A 25783-nucleotide genomic window follows, 5' to 3' on the forward strand; every position below is an offset into this window, starting at 1 on the left:
TCCAACTACACCAGAAACCTAGGGTGAAGCAGAACAAATATATTCACAATACCACTGCCAACAACAAACCTAAATCAAACAACCATCAACAATCAATGGTCCTTACTCACCCTCAACATTAATGGTCTTAACTCACCTATAAAAAGACACAGATTAACAGAATGGATACGAAGACAGAATCCATCCTTCTGCTGCATACAAGAAACACATCTTAGCTCCAAAGATAGACATTACCTCAGGGTAAAGGGTTGGGAAAAGATTTTCCAATCAAATGGAAATAAGAAGCAAGCAGGCGTAGCTATCCTAATATCTAACAAGCTAGACTTCAAACCAAAACTAGTCAAAAGAGATGAAGATGGTCATTTCATATTCATCTCAGGAGAAATCCATCAACACAAAGTCTCAATTCTGAACATCTATGCCCCTAATACAAAGCCACCCACATTCGTAAAAGAAACACTACTAAAACTCAAAGCTCATATAAAACCTCACACACTTATAGTGGGAGACTTCAATACACCACTCTCAACACTAGACAGGACCACAAATCAGAAACTCAACAAAGAAACAAAAGAATTAACAGAAGTTATGTCTCAACTGGGGCTAACAGACATCTATAGAACATTCCATCCAAAGACAAAAGAATATACCTTCTTCTCTGCTCCACATGGAACCTTCTCTAAAATCGACCACATACTAGGAGACATAACAAACCTCAACAGATACAAGAGAATAGAAATAGTCCCCTGTATCTTATCGGACCACCATGCTTTAAAATTGGAATTCAACAACAATACAAATAGCAGAAAACCTGCAAACTCATGGAAACTGAACAATGTGCAATTGCACCACTCCTGGGTCAAAGAAGAAATAAAGAAAGAAATTAAAGACTTTCTAATATTCAACGAGAATGAGGATACAACATACCCGAACTTATGGGACACCTTGAAAGCAGTGCTACGAGGGAAGTTCATTGCACTAAGTGCCCATATGAAGAAAACAGAGGATAGTCACATAAATGAATTAACAGCGCAACTGAAAACCTTAGAACAGAGAGAAGCGAATTCACCCCGCAGGAGCAGACGCCAGGAAATAATCAACTTGAGGGCTGAAATCAACAAAATAGAAACCAGGAAAACAATACAAAAAATCAATGCAACAAAGAGTTGGTTTTTTGAGAAAATCAACAAGATTGATAAACCTTTATCCAAATTAACGAAAAAGCAGAGACAGAACATGCAAATTAACAAAATCAGAAATGAAATGGGGAACATAACAACAGACACAGAGGAAATCCAGACAATTTTCAGGTCATACTTCGAAAATCTGTATTCCACAAAAATTGAAAATTCAAAGGAAATGGACAAGTTTCTGGATAACTATCACTTACCAAAATTAAATCAAGAACAGACAAACAACTTAAATAGACCTATAACCCGAAATGAAATAGAAGCAGTCATCGAAAGCCTTCCAACGAAAAAAAGTCCAGGGCCAGATGGATTCAGTGCAGAATTCTACCAGACATTCAAGGAAGAACTAATACCACTACTCCTCAAACTGTTCCACAAGATAGAAACAGAAGGTTTATTGCCAATCTCTTTTTATGAGGCCACAATAACTTTGGTACCCAAACCTCACAAAGACACAACTAAGAAAGAAAACTACAGACCAATATCCCTGATGAACATCGATGCAAAAATACTCAATAAAATAATGGCAAACCGAATTCAAAAATACATCAGAGAAATCATCCACCATGATCAAGTAGGCTTCATACCTGGATTGCAGGGATGGTTTAACATACGAAAATCTATCAACGTGATCCACCATATAAACAAACTGAAAAAGAAAAACCATATGATTATCTCCCTAGATGCAGAAAAAGCCTTCGATAAAATTCAACACCCTTTCATGATAAAGGTATTAGAGAGGTCAGGGATAACAGGAACATACCTAAACATAATAAGAGCAATATACAGCAAACCAACTGCCAACATCAAACTGAATGGAGAGAAACTTAAGCCAATTCCTCTAAAATCAGGAACAAGACAAGGCTGTCCTCTCTCTCCATATCTCTTCAATATCGTACTAGAAGTTCTAGCTAATGCTATAAGACAACAAAAGGAGATCAAGGGCATCCAAATTGGAAAGGAAGAAGTCAAACTGTCTCTATTTGCAGATGATATGATAGTTTACATAAGCGACCCAATAAACTCTACCAGGGAACTCCTACAGCTGATAAACACCTTCAGCAAACTAGCAGGATACAAGATAAACTCAAAAAAATCAGTAGCCCTATTTTTTTCAGACGACAAAGAGGCAGAGAAAGAAATCAGAGAAACATCACCCTTTACAATAGCCACAAGCAACATAAAGTATCTTGGTGTAACGCTTACCAAACAAGTAAAAGATCTATATAATAAGAACTTTGTGACTCTAAAGAAAGAAATTAAAGAAGATACCAGAAAATGGAAAGACCTCCCATGCTCTTGGATAGGTAGGATAAACATAGTAAAAATGGCAATCTTACCAAAAGCAATCTACAGATTCAATGCAATCCCCATTAAAATCCCACCACAATTCTTCACCGACCTTGAAAGGATAATAATTAACTTTATATGGAAAAACAAAAGACCCAGGATAGCCAAAACAACCCTATACAATAAAAGAACATCAGGAGGCATCACCATTCCTGACTTTAAGCTCTACTACAGAGCTATAGTTCTGAAAACAGCCTGGTATTGGCATAAAAATAGACAGGTAGACCAATGGAATCGAACTGAAAATCCTGATATTAATCCATGCACCTATGAACACCTGATTTTCGACAAAACAGCTAAAATTATACAATGGGGCAAAGACAGCATCTTCAACAAATGGTGCTGGCACAATTGGATGAGGGTGTGTAGAAGACTGCAGATAGACCCATGTCTGTCGCCATGCACAAAACTCAAGTCCAAATGGATCAAAGACCTCAACATCAATCCAGCCACATTGAACCTCTTAGAAGAGAAAGTAGGAGGTACCCTTGAACAAATTGGTATAGGAGACCGCTTCTTGAACATAACTCCAGGGGCACAGACACTGAAAGAAACAATTAATAAATGGGACCTCTTCAAACTTAGAAGCTTCTGTAAGGCAAAGGACACAGTTGACAAGACCAAACGGCAGCCCACTGACTGGGAAAAGATTTTCACTAATCCTATATCCGACAAAGGGCTGATCTCCAAAATATACAAAGAACTCAAGAAACTAGTCAACAAAACACCAAATAACCCTATTAAAAAATGGGGTACAGAACTGAAGAAAGAATTCTCAATGGAGGAAATCAAAAAGGCTGAAAGACACTTAAGAAAATGCTCCACATCCTTAGCTATCAGGGAAATGCAAATCAAAACAACTTTGAGATACCATCTTACCCCTGCCAGAATGGCTAAAATTAGAAACACCAGTGATGACTTATGTTGGAGAGGATGTGGAGAAAGTGGAACACTCCTCCACTGCTGGTGGGAGTGCAAACTCATACAGCCACTTTGGAGATCAGTATGGCGGTTCCTCAGGAAAATGGGAATTAGTTTACCACAGGACCCGGCAATCCCCCTCTTAGGCATATACCCAAAGGATTCACATCAATGCAACAAAGACATCTGTTCAACTATGTTCATAGCAGCACTATTTGTAATAGCAAGAACCTGGAAGCAACCTAGATGCCCTTCAATTGAAGAATGGTTAATGAAGATGTGGCACATCTACACAATGGAATACTACTCTGCAGAAAAAAATAATGGTATCTTGAAATTCGCAGGCAAGTGGATGGCACTTGAAGAAACCATCCTGAATGAGGTAACCCAGTCACAAAAAGAGGAACACAGTATGTACTCACTCATATATGGATTTTAGACCTAGATCAAATGATCACCAGCCTATAATTCACATCACCAGAGGAAATAGGATACAAGTTGTATTCTAAGAGATTCATATAAAGTCCCTCACAGAACTGGGAAGGGACAAGTCCCCCAGACCTCAGGTATAGTGGGGGAGGACAGCTAATGGAGAGAGAAGTAGGAGAAAATGAGAGGGAGGAGAGGAAGGCATGTGTGACTAGGAGGATTGAGCCTGGTTAGGAATGGAAAATAGGAAAGAGAGAGAGAGACAGAGACAGAGAGAGAGAACATAAAAGAGGGAGCCAATATTGGTTTGAAGATAAAGTTGAACACAAAGAAAGGTCGAGGGAACTACAAGACTGCTCCCAACTAACAATCTCAGCTTCCGTGGAAAGGCTATCATAAATGCCCTTCCCGGAGAGTGAGATCAACAACTAACTTCTCCATGGAGTCCTCAACTAATGCCTGTTGAAAACAGGAGCAAACACCCATACATAAACACTGAGTCAAACTAGAACCCAGAAGCAGATGGAGAGGACAAGACCATGCGGTAGAAGTACATAGAGACAGCTTACCTGAACAAGGAGGAGCTAAGGGCCACTAGACTGATAGCTGGGAAGCCAACAGCGGTCTGACTCGGACCCCCCCTGAATATGGGTCTCAGCCAGAAGGTCTGAGCAGTCTAAGAGACCTCAGACAGTGGAGCCAGGATGTATCCCTGGTGCACAAAAGGACTTTGCAAACATATCCCCCATGGAGGGATAACTGCCTTATTCTAGAGATAGGAGAGAAGCCCTAGTCCCTACTTCACAGGACCTGTCAGATCTACATGACCCCAACTGGACGGCATTCCCCTACATATTGTATTGTGGTGGGGGGTTGGGAGGGGAGGGTGTTTAGAGTGCATGGGAGAGGGTAGAGAGGGCAAAAGGGAGGGAAGGAGGGAGGGAGGGCTTGGGGGGAGGGAGGGAGGGAGGGAGAGGGAACTGGGATCGACATGTAAAATAATAATAATAAAAAAAAAAAAAAAAAAAAAAAACGCTTTGACTCCAAAATTTAAGTTGAAGAACAAGTTACTGGGGAAAAGTATTTCTATTTTTGTTTCCACAGAAAATGAAAAGATGTGGATTCCTTCCAGACTAATGTGGTTTGATCACACCAGACCGCCTGAAACAGAGTACATGCTGATCCTACATTCCAAACAGCTGGACAAAACAGCCCTACAGACTACAGCTAGGATATCTGAATCTTCTTCGAATCCCCCAAGACAGCGCCCCTTACCAGCAGGAAGTAGTTTGGAAAGAACGACGCCCAAATTCCCAAATATTGTGTATAAATGTTTGTTTTCATTTAATTGGACTTTGTTATATAAAATTAAATAAAAAATACTCTATATGCAAAAAAAAAAAAAAAATAAATAAATAAATAAATAAATAAATAAATAAATAAATAAATAAAATTCCTTAATGTTAAAAGATTAGCGGAAATGAAATAGGCTAATCACTGGATCAAAGTATTTTAAGGCCAGTGTGGTGACTCAGTGATGAAAGATGCTTGCTACACAAGGGTAGTGACTTGAGTTCAATCCCCAAAGCCCACCTAAAGATAAAAGGAAATAAACAGTCTCCACAAAATTGTCATCTGACTTTTACATGCATCTTATGACACTTGTGTGCCTATGCACATATGCACACACACACTTTAAAAGAATTCTAAGTCTAGTCCATCATCTGATTGTTTGGGCTAAATCTGTGTCCAGGACTAGGGACATCAGTAATGTTTCTGCTGAACTCAGTCAAGTCCTCAGCACCCATGTAAAAGCAAGCTGTGTTGGTACACATCTATAGTCCCAATTCTAGTGAGGTGGAGGCAGGCAGGTCCCTGAAGTCCAGGGGACATCCAAATAAATAAACCCCAGGTTTAGTGAAAGAACTGCCTCAAAACTTAAGGTAGAAGGACTAGAGTGATGGCTCAATAGTTAAGGGCACTGACTGTTCTTCCAAAGGGCCCAGGTTGTTTCCAGCACCTACATGGCTACTCACAACTGTTCAAAACTCCAATTCTGGAAAATATGACAGCCTTTTCTGGTCTCTGTCTATTCCTGAACATATGTGATGGACATAAACACTACACACAAAGTAAATAAATAAATAAATAAATAAATAATAAGCCTTTTCTTTCATAGCAGCATTATTTGTAATAGCCAGAACTTAGAAGCAACCTAGATGCCCCTCAACTGAAGAATGGGTGGAGAAAACATGGTACATTTACACAATGGATTACTACTCAGTAGAAAAATATAATGGAATCCTGAAATTTGCAGGTAAATGGATGGAACTAGAAGAAATCATCCTGAGTGAGGTTACCCAGTCACAGAAAGATAAACATGGTATGTATTCACTCATATATGGATTTTAGACACAGAGCAAAGAATCACCAGCCTACAATTCACACTGGCAAAGAAGCTAGGAATCAAGGAGGACCCTAAGAGGGACATACATGGTCCCCTGGAGAAGAGGAAAGGGTCAATATCTCTAGAGAAAATTGGGAGCATGGAGGGAGGGGAGAGGGCATTGGGAGAAAGAGAAGAAGAGAAAAGGAAGAGAGAGATGGGTATGATGGAACAGGAAGATTGAGACAGGGAAAGAATAGAGGAGAGCAAGAAAAGAGATACCATAAAAGAGGGAGCCATTATAGGCTTAAGGAGAAATCTGGCACTAGGGAAATGTCCAGAGATCTACAAGGATGAACCCAAATAATAATCTAAGCAATAGCAGAGAGGCTACCTTTAATGCCCTTCCATGATAATGAGATTGATGACTACCTTATATGCCATTCTAGAGCCTTCATCCAGTAGCTGATAGAAGCAGAAACAGACATCCACAGCTAAACACTGAGCCAGACTCCTGGAATCTAGTTGCAGACAGGGAGGAGTGATAAGTAAAAAGGTCAACACCTGGCTACAGAAACCCACAGAGACAGCTGACCTGGAAGCTCACGGACTCCAGTGTAATAGGTGGGAAACCAGCATAGGACTAACCTAGAGGCCCTGAATGTGGGTGTTAGTTAGGAGGACTGGGCAGTCTATTTGACTTCTGGTGGTGGATCACTATTTATCCTTAGTATACAAATGGACTTTGGGAGCCCATTCCACATAGAGGGATACTCTCTCAGCCTAGACACATGGAAGAGGACCTAGACCCTGCCCCAAATGTTATGAAAGACTTTGAAGACTTCCCATGGAAGGTCTCACCCTCCCTGGAGAGCAGAAAGGGGATGGGATGGGGTTTGTGGGGGTGATAGGGTATGATGGGAGAGTGAGGGAACTTGGATTAACATGTAAAGCAACCTTGTTTCAAATTTAAATTAAAAATATAAGGTAGATAAGCAACTGAGGAAGATGTTACCCATCTCCAGTTTCCACATGCACATACGTGCACATGAGAATATGTGCAATACATACACCACACTACACACACATTCACAAAGAAGCCTCTGTTAGTGACTGCACAGACAAATTCATAACTCTAAATATTCTCATAAAGGTCTTATGTTCCAGGTCCAGTTCCAAACCCCAGCACAAGCGTTGTTATACAAGACAAATAGTCAGCCAGCGGTTCTCTGTTAATTTTTTCTTATTGTATTTGATAACCCATCACCTCTGCTCTAGATCATATGCTCATTTTTTGTTTAAATAATATTAACTCTGTATATCCTTCTGGCTGGCCTTTCCCAAGTAATAGCATAAGGTACTAGCATTATTATTTCTTCTTATGTTCGGAACTTATTTTTGGAATCTCGTTGTATAACTTCCTGTATATATCTTTTATAGAATCTGGTTGTGAAGTATTTTCCTGTACCAATATATCTTTTTAAAAGAATATTTACTTATTAGTTAATTTGCACTTGATGATTTTTATCTGAATTTCTGATTAGTTCCTTTGAATAATTCCATTATGTGAAACCTTTGAGATAAAAGATATGCCCAAACTAATTTTCTTGCTGTTGTGGTTGTTATTGTTGCTGCTGTTAAAGAGGGATCACTCAGTAGCCTAGACTGTCCTTGAACTTTCTACCTCAGTCTATCAAATGAACCACCACACCAACGACATCAAGGATTTTGACAGTATTATCCAACTACTCTCTAGAAAATCTCTACCAGTCTATTAAACAACAACTACTCTTGTCAGCACTATTACCATGCCAGTGAAATTCATTGCCCAAACGGATTTAAAAAGTAAGCAATTGTTCCTAATTAGACAGGGTACTCTTTGGTGGAAAATCCCAGTGATTAGAAAGTAACGTTTGAACATCAGCATTTTATCAGGTGGTTTGTTTGTTCTTGTTAGGTTTTTTCAGAAAATATGGTTGGCTTAAAAACTGGCTATCTTCTTGTGTCAAAAATAATAAGCTTCTGCATACAGGGTTTTCTGGCCAAAATGATTGCCAGTAAGATGAAGAAATATATACTTCTTCAGATGTCTATCTGAATTCTCCCTGTCATCTCAAGTGTTGCGATTCTGTTTGTTTTGCCAAAATCTGTCCATTCTTTGACAACTGCTTTTAATTAGCTTTGGTTGGGATGGCGTTCGAATTCTGCCCACCCAACCCCCATTTTAGAAACACAAGTTTCCAAAACAATTACCTATTAAGCTGGAAGTCTTTGGCTTTTACTAAGCCTGGGGGTGACTTATTTTTCAGTCTGTATTTATTTTGGAAAATTTGTAAATCCATTTAGTTCTGTCTGGGGATCAGATGGCTGAATAAACAGAGGTGCCACTTTCGACAGTGCGGTTGTTAGAATCCTACTCATTCCTTTGGCCGTTCTAGTTGGCTGTGACTTTCTATAGTGCTACTGCAGAAAACATTGTTCATTTTTAAACTCTGAAGCAAAGCTAATACCATTACATTTAGTTGATTGAGCATACGATGGCCCCTCACTTAGAATGTAACTCAAAAATCACCATTGTTAGGCAAAGTTCCTGAGGAAGCCATGTCCACACTAAATGTTCTACAAAGAGGATTATTAGAACTTCAATGATCATGGAGAGGTTAGAATGTTCCAAGTCCATAGCCAAGTTTCTTGAGTTACCTGTCTCCCTTAAGCAACCATGTATTTCCCACCTCTGTATGTAGACCTTTGAGCCTCAGGATTCAGAGGTAAATCCTTTTGAATATATTAACAGATCCTTGCTTTCCACCAATCCAAAAGCTAAGAATATCATGAGAGACAACATTGGAAGTCTATAGCAGAGATTTCCTACTTTGCTGTTTACTACCTATCTGATATACCCACCAATGTACTTGCAAACATATTGATTCATGGCTTTCTTCATTATGTAAATATAAAAATTTCATAAAAAGTGTTACAGTGGAACATTAGGTATTTAGGGCAACCTAAATCTGTATTCCCACATCACAGTCATTCATATTTGGATCTAGACTAAACTTTATTATTCTTGCTGAGTTGAGAGCTGTACTTTTTACACTGACACATCTTTGTATGTGTATAAATGTACATATAACAGAGACTACAATCTAAATCTCCATCTTTTATGAGATGCTTGAAGTGGCAGATCCACTTGAAGTGACCTCAGATCCAAGACACCCACATGATCACAATGGTGAATAACCAACTGATACTCTCCAAGGAACTGCATTGATAGATATCCATATGTCATCCTGTCTATGAATCTTCTACCCATGTCTTCTACTTGTGATGAGACAAAGAATACAGATGCTCTTAAAATGAAACTCAAACTAACTTCCCTACATGGAAATGACACTCAAGCTACCTTCCCCACATGGAAATGACAAGCCAGCAGTGGCTTCCTCCCAAGTTGAGTTTTATGGCGTCTCCATCTTCACCGCCTTCAAGGGCGAGAAGTAAGCCAGGGACTTAGTGAAATGGCGAGCATCAGCCAGACGGTGGTGAAGTAGAGCTGGGACACGTGATGAGATGCAAGCAAGGTTGCTTCTCACGTAAAGAGCCACACATGGACACGTGCATCACTTAGCTATTTATTGTCTAGACCAAAAGAAGTCTTTTCTCACTCAAAATATGTTGTTAAAACCCTTCTCGTACAAGTGTTTACAGAAAGCTGTCACTAGTCCTAACAACACAAAAACCAGGGACCTTTGATCTCCACATACATGTATAAGCACAAACTCAAACCCACAAAAACTTAATCCATGCAATAGCGACTTTCTTGTTATATTTTAAAACATTCTCTGGTCTCAGGCTGAGGAGAAAGCTTAGGAACGAAAGAATGCACATGTGAGTGTGACAAACCGAGTTCAAACTCACAGGACTCATGTAAAGCTGGACACAATACCAAATGTCTGTGATCCCAGCAGCTGTATGGGAAAATGGGAGGTGGAGACAGCAGTATTCTCAGAAGTTTGCAAGCCAGCTAGACTGATGTTTACAGAGAAAAATGACAAAGAGAGTAGGTAAAACGTGATCGGTGAGAACATCTGTATGCATGTACACACAAAGAAACTGTAGACGGAAGTTTCGCTTCCACACAGCAGTTCCTGAATAATCACTCAGAGGCTTATATTAATTATAAATGGTCGGCCAATGGCTCAGGCTTATTACTAGCTAGCTCGTGCAGTTAAATCAATCCTTATTTCTTATCTATGCTTTGCCACATAGTTCATGGTTGGTTACCTCATTTTCTTCATGTCTTGCTTCCTCTGTGGCTGCTGGTGTCTCCAGACTCCTCCCTTCTTCTGTATCTCTGCTTGGATTTCCTACCTAGCTGTATTCTGCCTTGCCACAGGTCAAAACAACTTTATTAATCAACCAATGAGAGCAACACATACACAAAGACCATCCCACAGCAAGAGACAAATAGATGCCCTCCCAAATTTCAGATGCTTTCTCTAACCTAATGCATGCATGAGTGTCTCATCACAATCCTAAAAGGTGCACATTGTTTCATTTCTTTACTGGTGAATAAAAGAGCCATAAAGCAGTCTGCTTCAGTGTTTCCGTTGGTCAGATGACTTCTAATGAGACACTCATTAACGGGACTGCGTGTATTCTAACGTCTTCCAAATGAAACTCCAAGAAATGTCTGGGATTTGCTAACCACTATTCAAATAAAATAAACAAACAGAATCTGAAGCTTCTACCATTTTGCACAAAAAGTATTTCCACAAACTGTTACAACAGAGTGACATAACCCTTGGCTTGACAACTAGACATTTTGATTGGTAATTCCTTCCTCCTAACGTCTTTTCCGTAACAGGAATGTAGAACAAACCTGAGAAACCTCAGTTGGGGTATCCCGTCTCTGGGAAATATGTAAATGCAAATATACTGCCTTGAAACACATTCTCACACTATATCTGTTGGTATGATATTATAGCCAAGGGGCCTTACTGCTACACTCAAACATTGTAATGAGGATAACCCTTGGGTCATGGCTACCCTTGCTATTCCCGTAACAGTAGAAGGAGAAGGTCTGCAATTGACAGGATAGAGTTTGTGTGCATAAACCTGACAAATGGGGCAATGCACCTTTCCTCCGTGCCCCAAGATTTACATACTCAAATCTCTGTTGGATTCTCCTTTAAACTGTAATGACTGGCTAACATGATGGTTCTCGTGTACACCGTGGTAGGAAAAAAAACCTGCTATATTGGGTACAAATCTTAAAATTAGTCCTAGCAATGACTGCCTGCTTAGTGTTTACATGGTTTAATGCCTCAGTAATGGCATCCTTTCTGTCAGATTCCCACCAAATGCTGGCCCTCAACCTCCACATTTAGACTCTCTACTGTCCCATTGGGTCAAATAGGTCAAGGCTTTGGATCTCAGCAGCCTGCCCAACAGCAGAAAATGACTTTCAGAAAATAACATTATGCACAGTCCCTTAAGATTGTATCCAGGTCTCAGGAAGGGAAATTGAGGCAGTATTGAATAACATGAAATTAATCTGATGGAAATGGAAAGAAACAGCCTATCTAAGACTCGGATTAAAGTCTCTCAACAGTTGAGATGGGAGAATTTTCATAAAACCAATAAAATTTGCTTTGAGGTAGTACATGAAGGAAATATTCCTTATGCTGGAGATTTTTCAAATTAGCATGTAAAAACAGCAATGAACTATGTGTAAGCTCTAAACACACGTGACCTTTGAGTTTAACCTTATTCTTTCCCAAGCTGTAAATAGGTGGCTTCTGAAACTCTCACAAACAGGATCAGGAACCTTGTTTATAGTCAAAACAATGTTCCACTCCATGTGACCTGGTGAACTAAGGGTTCCTTGAACTCCTGTGATCTGTGTGTCTTCAGACTGTAACCCTGTTCAGTGCACCTAGCAACCACTTTGAGTTCATCTGTTACAACAGGAAAGAAAGAGGGGAGGTGAGGGGCAAAGGAAAATGGAAAGAAGGGGGAGGAGAAAGGGGCTTTAGACGTCCTTTGAGTGGCCTAACTTCGGAAGCCACCAAAGTCAGGACTATTATTGAGCACTTAGCAATGTCAATTAACAATTACAGAATTATGCATCTCTTTGAAGAATCCCACCCAAATCTTCACTGAACAGTTCTTGCTAAGTGTCTCTTTGCTTTAATACCTGTGTTCACATCTATAAAACTGCATCTTAATAAACTCCAGATTTGCTCAAAAGCACACACACACACACACACACACACAATAAAATATCATCTCACTGTAGCCAGAATGGCTATTATCAAAAAAGATGAAAACAGCACCTATTGTGGAGAAAGGGTCTTTAAACTTTAAACACTGTTGGTGGGAATGAAAACTATCATGGCAGGGGTAACTTTGAGAGCTCCAAAGTTACCCATCTCCTTGGAAACTCCAACAGAGAGTTTCGTGAGCTCCAAGAAAGGCCTCCTGGACAGTTAGTTACTCCTGCGATAAATCCCAGAAGACCCAGGGTGAGTGGCAGGAGTTTCCATGATGTGTTTTTCAAAACAGAAGATATAATTTCCAAATTAATATGATTTTACTGTAAACTATGGTTTCTTCAAGTTACATGAGGTCTTTAACAAGAAAATATTTAAATCCTCAGAATTTTTTTTCAGTTTTTTTTTATTTTGTTTACCTCCCAATTTGCTCAATTTAAGATATTTAATATATGCCTGGATGGTGCACATTTTTTTCAATCTCTTGACTAAGTGCATAATTGATTCTATGATTAATCTGTTCAATACTAAAGACTCAAAGGTTGCTGAGAGAATAAATACCCCAAGTTCTTTTGCCTAGTCATTCTAATCAGCCTTGAAACCTCAGGCTGAGCTGGCTGAGCCAAGCACATATCAATACAAATAAAACATCGCAAGAGTCTTGGAAGGCCTCTCTGGTGGTGTCTGAATATTTTCCACTAGACAAGGCCAGCTCCACCGCTGCTTGGCTGTTCCTATTCTATTTGCAATCAAAACTCAACATCTGGAAAAAATCACTGTCATTCTCCAATATTTGAGTCCTTAGAGGGCTCAAGAAAACAGACAAAATAAGAAGCCCCCAGATATGTCTAAGTCACTTAGAAAATTAAGTTGTAAAAAAAAATATTCTTTTCCTTCTACACTTGGAGTTAGGAAAGAGAGTCAAGTACCACTGCACACAAAAGTGTACCTTTTATTATCCAGGTCTCACCAAACATGGATTTTTATTGATACTGGCAGTATCAGGAACATTCTCTCAGTTAAGCCCTAGGACAACAGCTCTAAGACAATGTCAAGCATGGCTGTGAAATCCTAAAGTTGTCTTTGAGTTGAGACTGTAGTGGCATCCACAATAGAAAGCAGAATGAAACAAGAAGAGCTCTGTGATCCAATCCAACAGATCTGGAATTTTAATCCCAGCTCCACTACTTAGCAGTCTGGCTGTGTTTGAAGAGTAACTTTTAGATCTTAGGTTCACTTATCTACAACTGGGGATTGATGTGGAAAGCCTTATAGTGTTGGGGATGTATGATGGGATACACTACAATCCAGACTAGTCTCTGAAGCACAGTATTCAGTAAATGTAGGCTGAATGAAAACCCTACTTTAGAAGTTTAACGTAAGACAATGCAAAGGACCATTGACTACTTTGTTCAAGATGAGTCCATTAAGGAAAACAATCATAACCCCAGTTAAGGCAGGAAGCACTCACTCACACAGAAGAAACACATCCTAGGTCAGGACAATGCCACCCAAGTTGATCAGTGAAGGAGACAGATGGTCCTGGAGTCTAGAGAATTATACCCCCACATTCTTGAGTTACTTTTGTAGGCTCAAAATCATATACCCAGAATAATGGTTTTCCCAGCTTTAAAAATGGAACCAGGATGTATCCCTAGTTTATGAACAGACTTTGGGAGCCCATTTCCCACAGAGGAATACTCCCTTAGCCTAAGTACATGGGGTAAGGCCTAGACTTGACAGATTTTGATGCTCTCTCATGGAAGGTCTCACCCTTCCTGGGGAGTGCATGGTGGACAGGATGGGAGGTTGGAGGGCATGGGAGGATGAGAGGGAGAGGGAACAGGGATTGATATGTAAAATAAGATTGTTTCTAATTTAAATAAAATCTATTTAAAAAACGGGGCGTTCAACAGTGCTTTCAGAGTAATGGCAGAAGTAGGAGACTGCCAGACCGAGTCTCTGGAGTAAAGTTAAAGAGCAGGGGCAGGAGAAATGGGGGGAAGGATGGCCCATGTCCAGGAGCACTCGGAAGTCATGGAGTAGGTCCAGAGAAACCAGTACCGCTAACCTGTCCTAGACACCGCGGAACAGAAGCAATGGCTACATGTGCCTATGTGCTTGCTTAACCCCGAAAGGGGTTGTCCAAGAATCCTGTCAGTCAGTGTCAGTCTAACACAGAGGCCTGCCTGAGCTTGGATTCCACTTCCCAGGTGACTAAGCCTTTACAGGTACAAAGTAATCCTGTGATGTTTTGTGTGGTTGCAGATAGATGTAAACAGGCAAGTATGAGAACAGCTACCTGATCCTAATCATAGCCGTTTACACGGAAGCAAGTGCTGCTTCAGATTTCTTAACGGTATTTTGAACACAATTCTACCAGATAAGCGCTTCACAAGAAAATTTAGGGTTCATGGGGAGACCCTGTCCTTAAAAGCAGACCACCCTGGTTGAGAGGTTGTAAAGGAGGCAACATCTGAGTAATAAGAAGGCCAAATGACAAGCGTGGACAAGTGGAAGCCAGGTGGGCAAAGGGACTGGAGGCACATGATGTGAGTGGGGGCCACCAAGCGCTCTCCTCTTGTTTGGATACAACCAAGGACACATGAGTAGGAGGAAAGACAGGAAAGTCCATCTAAGGCCAGTCCAGCACAAAGCGGAAGTAAGGAGTCTGGTCTTTTGTCATTAGGCAATAGTAATGTCACTCAGGGTTTTTAAGCAAGAGTGACGTAACCAGATTCCAGCCTAAGAGCGTTTGTTCCAACAGCAGTAAGCAAAACAAATTGGAGATAATTACAAAGGGCTTTATATTTAGTGCCAAATACGTGTCACTTAAGTGCTTTGTTTCAGGAGGCCAAGAAGAGGGAACGCTGTGTTTACTTATCCATCTTGGATGCAGTGCTTAACCCCGATGTCTGACCTATGGCAGAGCTTCATACATACTTGTGAAATTAATTCATTATTGTTGTAAATGTGTTACTTATTCTAGAGATGTTTGCAGATAGACTTTAGCCTCAATGCTACAATGTGTGGCACTGTCCTCGCATAGTTACATCCCCTGTAACTCACTATTTGGCATGTGTTAGGACTTGAGCAAGTGAATGTAACCTACACAGGGGAGCATTCCTTCATAGGACCTGTTGGGAGGCCCTGCTGATCAGAGGTTGCAGTCTACCATGGACTGGCGGCTCTCTCTGAGCTCAGCACAATATGGAGGGCTCCCTCCCCTGCTAGCTAGAGAACAGGGGCTTCCTGTTCTCTGCCTGGCTTTATCTGGAGGGTGTCTCTAGGCCCAAATACCTGACTTATGTCAAGGATGACCCTTGACACAGTCCCCTGCAAACACTCTCAGCTGGTTTTATATCGCCTTGCTGCCGTTAATCTAGCTATAAGCTAGGAGCACGCCACCTAATGCAAATTGGGTATGCCCAGGCTGCCACCACAATTCCACATATCCCCTATACTCTGGAATGAAGTCGAGCTGCCTCGATGAAGTCACATCCCAGAAGGCCATCCAAAGCTTTCCGTCATCGCTTCTGCGCCTTTGTCTTCATGGACTGGTGGACAGCAGTCTGTGAGGAACACCGCAAGGACCTGTTCAAATGAATACAAAAGCTGTGAGGATGGCCAATCTTTGGCATTCTTATTATCTCACATATATTTCCTTGGCTCCTGAGTTTCCAAAACAGGTAAGTCCTTTCCTGAAAAGTAAACTGTTATCCTATAGCAGACATGCTATTTGCCCTAACCAGATGGGCTCCCAGAAGTTAATAAACAAAGTTTGTCTAATTGGGGTGGAAATACTAGATTTGTACAGGAGAATCTCTGACACTAACAAAATCATTAGTCATATTGGTTGTCATTGCTGTAGGTTACAAATTACCTAAAATAACCCACGTTGCATAGTTCAAGTTAATGTTTGCTCAATTTAAAGCTTCCATGTGTTCATAACTCCTCGTGACAATGTGTCCAAATCAGTGAGTTCAAGACCAAAGGGAGCACTTACTTTCCTCCCATTACATTTCTGATGAACCCAAGCACTCTAGAAAGCACTTGAAGGGTTAAATTCTAAAACCTAATACAATGTTAAGTAGATAGACATGCAAAGATAATTTTCATGTATTTGTGTTTAAGACTTTTAAGACAGTTTAAAAACCCATTTGAATTTTTACATAAGCCAGCAAATTCTTAGTCTTTATTCACAACTGAATCAGTCTAACAGCCAAAGATGCAAAAATGCCCACAGATTATTGAAACTTAATCATTTTTACCAAATTCACTCAAATTTATTTGAATGTATGGGATAAACTTGCAAATGATATTAAGGCTTACCATGATCTAAAATAGCTTCCCCAGTAGGCAATTGAGTGGCTAAACAAATGAGAGAATTTATAAACAAATAGAGGTTAGCCTTGCAAAAGAACATCCCATCAGGAACAAAAACAAAACCAGAGCCAGAACAAGAGGGCTGCAGCTGGTTAGGGCAAGGGTTTGAAACACCCAGGCAGGGACTGTTCAAGTTGTGGGGAAATAATCGCAGAATAGCGAACAAAAGGAAAACAAGAAAGACCTCCAAAACTCTTCACACTGCTTAATTCCTTTATTAGCCATTTCTCTTACCATGCTCATTTCAGAGTCTGATGCCCACTGGTCCCTTCAAAAATGTTACTCATTCCCAAGAGGAAGGATGGCATTCTGTACTGGGAGGGGCATCTGCCTGGGACCACAGTGCCCTCATTAGGGGCATAGGAAGAAAGCACTATCAGGCATGAAAAGAAAATGTAGAGAAACTGAGAGGGAGGATCTAGAAAGAGCTGTGGTGAAGACGTTCTGACCCATTATACACGCAAAACTTTCAAAGGACTAAGAAAAAGCAACGCATACAAACCAGACTTTTCGGGCTGGCGAGATGGCTCAGCCATTAAAGGCTAGGCTCACAACCAAAGCTATAACAAACCAGACTTTTCTGTCTCCAGAGTCAAATAGCATCACAGAAGATGTGCATGGGTGGGGCTTTCTTTAAATATGACTTCTTTTGATATTTCCATGAGTGCAAGAGTATGAAACCAACGATGGGCCTTGACTAAGGATCAAGTTAAAAGCAGTAAACTAAGTCATCTTTAAAATCTGAAGTGGTCTTTTATGCTTCCCAAATTTTAGAATTATTCCATTTTAGGTGCAAAATCAACCATGCCTTAATTTTCATCTTATTTATTCACTATGCCAAATTACCAAATCTGCCTGCTATCTTTCTTCTTTCCTCCTCTCTCCCTCCCTCACTCCCTCCCTCCCTCCCTTCCTTCCGCCATTCCCTCTTCTTCGCTTACCTCTTCCTTGTTTCTTCTTTCTTCCTTCTTCCTCCTTTTCATTAGTCTCCCTTTGCCATCCAGGTAAATCTCTAGCTTGTACTCCTCCAGTCTCTGACTTCCCAATGCTGGGACTACAGGCATGCCCCACTAAGCCTGGACCCAAACATGATTCCATATTGTCCATTCACTCTTCTTCTTTTAAATCTTTTTTTTTCTGCCGGTGCCAGTTAATCACTCACTGTGGATATCTCAGAATTCCTTACTGCCATTTCTATTCATACTTTGTACATTAGCAATAATACACTGATCATATTTGTTATAGCTCCCATTTTGTTTATCTTTTGATATTTATTTCCAAGTACATAAAGATGTTTTGAATGTTTGTATATCCAAGTCTATAGATTTTCATGTTGTCTTTACCCCATCCCCCAGATTTCTTGGGCAAAGAAAAGAATATGTAATGTGAGATCTTGTTTTCTCTGACTCGGGCAGCATAATTAATAGTACAACATGATCCTCTACAGGATAAGGTTCAAATGGTCCAAAGAATGCAATAGAACACTAGCCATCTTCCAGATCAGCTAGAATGAACAGGATTCACTTGAAACCAAATTTAAAAATGCATAGCTGGTACTTTCCAAGTCTAAGAAACTTCTCCACTATTTTTTCTGGGAAATCTTGTCCTTCAAAAACACCACAAACCACTTCTAGGCCTTCATAATAGTAGAGAAATTATGCCAAATCAGTGTTGAATTCATAGTATATAAACACAAGATACCAATCCTGGCATGGCAGGCGCACACTGCTTACTCAATCATATACCAAGAACACAAATTATTCGAGACACAAGGGCAGCCCATTTTTCCTACCTGAAATACTTCACCGCCGTCACCTGTACCTGCTAGAACCAAGGTTGAGGGCAGCATGGAGTCCTCTGTGAAGTCTGCCACGACTACCCACCACATTCCACCTAGGTGAACTGTGCGTTGTTTCTGATTTTCTGCATTGACTTTCACCCCTTCTTAGGACACTGCCTCCAGCAGTGCAACCCTCACCGGTGCTAATGACTCTCAGCAGTAACACCGAGAACTTTTGTTGTCCTTTGAATGCAATACTATCTGAATACATGGGTGAGTTATGCTTTTTAAAGCACACCTCTTTTTTTTTTTTTTTTTTTTTTTTTTTTGCCAGTTCCTTGAGACTCTCACATAGAAATCATCCATGTAGTGAATAACAAAACTACTTCCTTTGGAAGAGTCAGAATTAAATTTCCATGAACGAAAACTTTAATGTCAACTTTAACCAGAGAAGGGATCAGGGTTTTTCTCACACTGGTCCTTCGTCTCAGCATAGTTCCAACCCTGTTCCAGGAGCGGACTCTGCTTGGAGGTAATGAGAAGCTGTGGGAGGCAGAAGTTGTGTGCAGACGGGATGGAGTGACTTGCTGATTGCATGTCTGAGGAAAACCCATGCCTGTCAGCCTTTGTCTGTCCTTATAGCTGTGGGCATTAGACATGCCATTCTCCAGCTCCCTGCAACACTCTGCAGTTGGAAGTTTTATGTCCGTCCTATCAGTTCCTGCAGCCACTAATGAAACAACCACAAGGCTTAATGTAAATCACAGTTGTTTGGCCAATGGCTCAGGCATATTACTGGATCACTCTCTTTTATAAATTAACCCGTTTCTATCCATCTGTGTGTGGACACAAGACTGCGGCTTACTAGTAGCGCTCTATGTTACTGCTTCGCCTGCTATAGGAGTCTCCCTGACTCCACCTTCTTTCTCTCCGGTAACTCTATTTGCATTTCCTGTGTAGATATGTTCTGCCTGGCCATTGGTCAGAACGGCTTTATTCATCAACCAATAAAAGTGATGCATATTCAGCCCGTACAGAAGGACATCCCTTGTTGCCACTCATCTGTTACCTAGTTCTTTTCAGACCCGGCTGGGGTCCTAGGCCTTCCTCTACTTATTAATCAGTCAAATGTTAATTCCTCCCACACTCCTCTTGAAAATACTTTCTCAAGCTATCTAATTATTTGTTCTCACTTTAAACAAATATTTACTGTGCATCATGTATTCAAGGCCAAAGGCGCAATTGTGTGTATATGAAAACACAGCTCCTGTTAGAAAGCCTGGTAGCAACAGTAAGGACATACAAGTAAAACAGCATCAGATGAGTTTGTGAGAAACTGGTAAATTAAATGCTTGTGTTTACGGTTATATTCATTATTTCTTCTGTGTATTCACTGGCTAAGCTGTGTTTACCTTCCCTTATGGGAGCAGACTCTGCATTTCAGAGTCTAAGGTGTCTTGACTTGAGCCCTCGCTATACATTTCTGCATGTAAGATGGAAGCCAGCATATAATAAACCCAGCCAGGTAAGTGAAGACTGTGAAACACTGACACCAAATCCTCCCAGGAGAGGGCAGTAACCCATAACCAAGTAGGGGAAGTGGGGGGCCATGTAAAGAAAGGAAGGAAAGGGGTGATCAGAGTTGCTTCAGATGCAACAGCCTGGACGTGGCAGTGCAAAACAGGATGGACTCAATCCAATCTGGGCTCAAACATGTTGGCTTCACACACAGTGCATGCATGAAGGAGGCGGATGGAGCAGCAGAGTCACCCACCTCCTTGGAGGATGTGTGTGGAGTCTGGATGGGAGCATCTCAGGAAAGACCATGCCAGTATCCTGGCTTCTGTGCTACCTGAGTCATCAGGATGCAACACAACCCAATTGAAAAACAGGAAGCCATACTTCAGGAAGTATGGCTTATATCATACCTATCATAAGCCATTTGCAAACACTACTTACAGAATAATTAATAATCTGACAGCAATTAACTAAATCTTGACTATTTTAGCCTACACTCTAAGTATATTTGTGCTACTTTTGAATTCTTTCTCTTTACACCCTCTGGGCTCCTTGGTTCATGCAGCTGCCCAGAACAGCCCCATTAACAAATCCAAAGCATTCATTCCATGCCTTCTTCCTGCCTGGGTAGACTTTCCCGTGTTGGTTCATTTTCATGGTTACTTATTAATGTGGCAAGAAAGCAGTCTTTCACCCAAAAGACTAAAGAAGAGCCTCTGTTCTTCTTTAGGGTGTGTCCTTTGACAAAAGAAAAACTTTGAAAGATGGAGACAGAGGAGGAAAATGAACACCCACCAAACCATCTAGGTCAGAAAAAAATCCACTATGGAAATCCAAGGTAGCAAGCAGTGCCACAGAATGTTAAATTTGATTGCCAACTAAAACTTTTCATTTACCTACATCATAACACCCCTAAGCAGTCTGAAGTCTCCATGTAATCCACAGAAATCTGAAGAAGAGAAATTATGAATTCATAGTTACTCCCAGAGTGTTGCTAATAATAAATAACCCAACAGGCCATGAGTCCCACAATTTCTATACACAGCCCCAGTGGTAAACTTTGATAGACGTCCATCAAGTAAACGCTCCCTAACTCAATGGGTTATTGATAGACCCTGACATGTCATGCTGGGATTTGTCTTTCCCACCTTTCTGTAGATTTTTCTAAAGACATTGTTATCTTAGGTTAATCATGGGTTGTTTGGTATTCTGATACCTCCCTAAACATTTTCTCCTTAGCAACATTTAAATAAAATAAATTGAGTAGTGCATTCCATGTTTGACTACTCTGGAAATTGTTGCAGATCAATGTCCACTTGGCCTCTTTGTTTTGCTATTGCTTTGTGAGACAGACTGAGAAGAGAGGGAGAGAGTGTGGTGGGGGATGTCCTTCTGTACATATCTTACGTCCTTCTGTACATGTATTACGTCCTTCTGTACATATATTACATCCTTCTATGTATGTATTACGTCCTTCTGTACATATATTACTTCCTTCTGTACATATATTACGTCCTTCTATGCATGTATTACGTCCTTCTGTACATATATTACTTCCTTCTGTACATATATTACGTCCTTCTGTACATATATTTCCCTTTTGGTTGATGAATAAAACATTGTTGGCCAATAAGGCAGAAAGTAGGCAGGACTAGGGGAGGAGGAGAATTCTGGGAAAGACGGGAAGAGGAAGCCTACCACAACAGTTGCCATGTAACGACCATGAAGGAAGGATGCACCAGGTACTCTCTGATAAGATAAGACTATGTGGAAATACATAGATTAGTAGAAATGGGTTAATAATTAGGACCGAGATAGCCAATAAGAAGGCCTAGTCATCAGCCAACAGTTTTATAACTAATATAACATCTGTGTGTTCATTTGGGGCTGAAGCAGCATTGGGACAAGGTGGGAAAGAGAACCTCCAGCTACAAGAGAGCTGGGGGGGGAGAGAAAGAGAGAAAGAGAGAGAGAGAGAGAACTACTAAATAGTATGTAGTTGGTTAGGCACTAACACACAGAAACTCATTACTTCTGTCTAACTGTAATTTTTGTGTCCTCGGTCGAGCCCTGTTTACCACCATTCTGCTCACAGACTTTTTTAGATCAACTGTTTTATGTTCCACACTATGAATAAAATACATGGGGTATTTGTCTTTCTATGTCTGGTTTCTTTCACTGAAGATAAACATCTCCAGTCCCACCCACTTTGCTGTTTGACGGGATTACGTTCTTTTTCATGGCCAAATGGTATAACACGGTGTATATGTAACTCATTTTCATTCCACTAACCAGTTAATGAGCGTGTATGTTGTTTATATGTCTTCCCTACTGGGAGCAATGCCATAATGAGTGTGAGAGTGCTCCTGTCTGTTCAACATGGCAATTTTACTGTGGTGGGATGGCTGAATTGTATGGTAGTTCCATTTTTATTTTTTCAGATATCTCTGTTGTTTACCATCTGTCTATGCATTCCCACAAAGAGTGTCTAAGTTTCCTCTCTGCTTCATACTCTTCCTGGCACTTGTTACTTCTTCGCCTGTTGAAAACAGTCATTCCACCCAGCGTGGGATTTTGACTTGTGCTTTGCTGGTGGTTAGAAACACAGAATACTTTTTCATGTGCCTGTCCACCATGTGTCTCTTCCTTGCTTTCTTCCCTGCACTCCTGGTGTCCTGTCTGAAAACAGTATTTCCCACTCTACTGGTCTGGAGTATTCCCCTTATGTTCTTCCAGTAATCCCATGGTTTCACACCTCATGTGAGTCTTCCATTTCCATTGTTGTTGATTTCTGTAACCTACGAAAGCTGGACTTGTAGTTTCAGGGTTCCACATGTAGACACCATTTTTTTCAATTCTCTTTCTTGCAAATCCTGCTTTCTCCAGGGCATGTTTACAGCCTTGTTGCAAGTCGATAGGCTAGAGATGTATGCGTTTATTTCCAGGCTCTCTGTTGTGTGCCATTAATCTGTGTATCATTTGTATGCAAATACCATGCTGTTTTGATTATCATAGCTTTGGATTTTGAAATTATGTAGTATAAAACATCTCCTGCTCTGTTCCTTTTGGTCAAGAAGGGCTTAGCCATTTAAATTTTGTTGGTATTGTTGCTATGACTCTATAATGAATATTTATGTTTTTAAGATTTATTTATTATTGTATGTACATGAGTGCTCTATCTGCATGTATACATTTATGCAGAAGAAGGCATCAGATCCTACAATAAGTGGTTGTGAGTCACCAGTAGTTGCTGGGAATTGAACTCAGGACCTCTGGAAGAGCAGTCAGCATTCTTAAATACTGAGCCATCTCTCCAGTCTCCCTCTATGGTGAATATTATAATTGGTGGATTTTTTTTTTGTTACAATCCTAAGATTATGTCATTTGTGTTTTGATGGGAAATGCCTTGAATGTGCAGATAACTCTGGGTAGCAAAACCATTTTAACAGTATTGTTTCTTCTAAAACATTAACTTGAAATGCCCTAGTTTCTTTCAATGGTGTTTTATTTATTTTATTATAATAATCTCTTACTACTTGTTAAATTTATATGTAGGGTATTCTTTCATAGCTGCTATAAATGGGGCTGCTTCTTGATTTTTAGTTCAGATAATTTACTATTGTTAGACAGCATTACTCTTGAATTTTGTTAATTGATTTTATACTCTGCAATGACACTAAATGCATTTATCAGTTCCGGTGAGTGTTGGGTTTGTTATTTGTGGATATATTGCAAGGGTGAGTTTTCTATAGCTAAGATCATGTCATCTGTAAACAGTGATTATCTAAGTGATGTCTTTTATTTCTTTCCCTTCTATCTTTTCTGCCTAAGACTTCCATTATTGTGTTGAACAAACATGGTGAAGGTGGGCATCTTTAAGTAGTTCCTGCCTTTGGGATGGGAGCATCTTTGACCTATGTACTAGTGTTGACTATTGACTAACATGGCTAGCAAGACACCTTTTATTATGCAAGGTACATTCCTTCTAGACTTAGTTTGACCATATGCATCTATACTGTTGATGTGCTGTATGGGATTTATTGACCTCTGTTTGTTAAGCCAAAACATTGGCTTTCAGGAGGACAAACACCATTCCTCTTTTACAATTGTGGAATTCAGGCTCAGGAACTTTAAGCAGATTGATTGCCTAAGGTCAAAGTTAGAAATCCATTAGTAAATTTCTTTAACTGTTTTTTTTTGGGGGGGGGGTTGTTTTGTTTTGTTTTGTTTGCATTTAGTCATCTGCTAGACAATTTGCAAAGGAGGTTGGAAGGAAGCTTGTGAAGTTTCTCCACATTTTAACCACATATCTTATTTAGAAAAGAATTCCTTTTTCCTTTATCTAGACTTGACAAACACCTTACATTATCTCCATATAATATCTAATATCAATATGCATGTCAAAAGAATTGATTTTTCAGCCAGAGTTTGGAAAATGCTGTGACATCACAACCAAATAAATTTACTGTGTTGAGAAAGATCGCACTGAGTTCTCCTCTTGCTGTTGGAAACCTCCTAGTGTTCAGCTGAAGCCAGAAAACAGAAAGTCCTATGTGATGCCCTCCTGGAATTATTTGTCTTTGAGAGCAGAGGCTTCATTTAAAAAACAAAAAAGGCACTTTCCCATAAGTCTTGTGTATTTGCTGAGTGACAGCAACCCAAAACTGTGCCAAAGTGTAAGAGACTGGCCCTTGTAAATTATATATGCAAAATGCAGCTATCCATACTTTCAAACTTCAAATGGACCAACAAAATCTATTACACATTTGGAGAGAGTTTTAAACCAGTGTCTTCATAGGAGCTTTCAATGGGCCTTCTTTGCGCAATAGACAAATCCTAGGGGAAGTGGGAAGAATCTCTGGCTTAGATTTCACTGTTTACAGAGGTGTGTTAGGCGAGGGCCAGTCCATTGCAGATAATGTGGGTCCAGCCTGCAAAGGAAGGCAATGAAGACATGCATGGGCGAGCACTTAAAATGCCCCGGAATGCCCTGCATCTGCGCAATCATTTAGATTCTTTATAAGATCCCAAGAGACTAGGCACTTGGATTTTTTTTGCACTACACCTAATAGAAAGCAGTGGAAAGGACAAATTTTCAGAAGAAAAAAAAAATATTCCCTTTCTTCTTTTATGAGACCTTATGGTAAGCCAAAACAAAAATCAGGCCACAGACAGACAAACTGTGTGTTTCTGAACATGGCTGTTTTTACAAAAAGGCAAGCGCCAAAGTACTCTCCAATGTGCCTCACAGATGCTTATCCACTCAAGAACTGCGTATTATGTATCTACCATGTAGCAAGCTCCGTACTCATTGCCAAGAATTCAGCACATTTCTCTAAGAACGCCACACTCCTGTTCTTCTGAAGAGAACACTGAAGGCCACGAGTCTCAGCCACATGTGAGGACTGGGTGTATGAGGGGTAACTCTTAGCCACACATTCCTCTCCGCCAGACCCGTTCTTTGTTCCGTGTGACTCACAGTCCTCATCCTAGCCATCGAAGGAGCACTGGGTGGAGGAAGACAATAGTCTGGGCTCGATGCCGGGTGCCC

This window comes from Phodopus roborovskii, unplaced genomic scaffold (assembly GCF_943737965.1).
Source record: "Phodopus roborovskii unplaced genomic scaffold, PHOROB, whole genome shotgun sequence".
NCBI classification, from domain to species: domain Eukaryota; kingdom Metazoa; phylum Chordata; class Mammalia; order Rodentia; family Cricetidae; genus Phodopus; species Phodopus roborovskii.